Consider the following 1,628-nt stretch of genomic DNA (forward strand, 5'->3'; position numbering starts at 1 on the left):
TGATCCACCCACCTCGGCCTCCCAAAGTGCTGGGATCACAGGTGTGAGCCACCATGCCTGGCCCCTCATTAGCCAGTTTTTAAGATTCTTAAGGCCGGGAGTGGTGGCTCATGCCTGTAATCCAAGCACTTTGGAGGCCAAGGCAGGTGGATCACCTGAGGTCGGGAGTTAAAGACCAGCCTGACCAACATGGTGAAACCCCGTCTTTAAAAAAAATTAAAATTAAAATTAAAAAAAATTAAAAGATTCTTATCTGGATTACCAGATTCAGGGTGGAGTCCTTTGTGGAACAAGGCTAGGAAAACTTGCAGTTTCTAGAGCCTAATAAAAAGGCACAACTGGAAAGCAAACAGATCTCCAAAAATTCTGGATTCCCAAAAGAGAAATGCTATGGAACAAGACAGTACAATGATTTTACTGTACATTTCATTGCAAAGCAACCCAAAGCCAATCAATGTATTTTTGATCTCCCCATCCCCTGTGGGAGTCTCATCTCTCAGTGGGGGGTAGGATGACACCCAACTAGGTGTGGAGCCTATGACAGCAAGCTCCTAGGCTAGTGTATTTGGACATACTAGAATATCAAAAGTAGGTTTAGCCTTAGATTTTGAGAGGGATGGTAGGATTTGGCTGTGTCCCCACCCAAATATCATCCTGAATTCCCATATGCTGTGGAAGGGACCTGGTGGGAGGTAACTGAATCGTAGGGACAGGTCTTTCCCAAGCTGCTCTCGTGATAGTGAATAAGTCTCATGAGACCTGATGGTTTGATAAAGGAAAAGCTGTTTCCCTTGGCTCTCATTCTTTCTTTGCCTGCTGCCATCCACATAAGATGTGACTTGTTCTTCCTTGCCCTCCACCATGATTGTGAGGCCTCCACAGCCATGTGGAACTGTAAGTCCAATAAACCTCCTTGTTTTGTAAATGCCCCAATCTCAGGTATGTCTTTATCAGCAGCATAAAAATGGATTAATACAAGGAATTTATCTGTTTTCAATTCCTGGGGTTTCATGAGGAAAACAGGTTTTTTACAAAATGGGGTCTGTGGCACTGCCTCTGCTTTTCCCAAGGAGTCTGGGCTGTTAGAAATTATTTTAGGTCTGGCTGAGTGTGGTGGCGCATGCCTGTAATCCTAGCACTTCAAGAGGCCAAAGCGGGTAGATCCCCTGAGATCAGGAGTTCGAGACCAGCCTGACCAACATGGTGAAACCTCATCTCTACCAAGTACAAAAAATGACCTAGGTGTGGTGGTGCATGCCTGTAGTCCCAGCTACCTGGGAGGCTGAGGTAGGAGAATCGAGAATCGTTTGAACCTGGGAGGTGGAGGTTGCAGTGAGCCAAGATCACGCCACTGCACTCCAGCCTGGGCAACAAGAGTGAAACCTCATCTCAATAAAGAAAAAGAAGAAAAGAAATTTTCTTAAGTCTTCTCATGTGTGCATCAAGAGTGGCAAGAAGACAAAATGGAGAAAAACAATTCAGTTGACTGAAAAGATAAAAATCTTTTTTTCCCAGAAAAACAAGATCCAAAAAGAAAAAAACATGAAGGCCTTTCAAATATACCTATTGCTTGGATATCCATTTCTTTTTTGAGATGGAATCTCACTCCATCACCCAGGCTGGAGTGC

This window comes from Cebus imitator, unplaced genomic scaffold, assembly GCF_001604975.1.
Source record: "Cebus imitator isolate Cc_AM_T3 unplaced genomic scaffold, Cebus_imitator-1.0 Scaffold541, whole genome shotgun sequence".
In the NCBI taxonomy this organism is placed as follows: Eukaryota; Metazoa; Chordata; class Mammalia; order Primates; family Cebidae; genus Cebus; species Cebus imitator.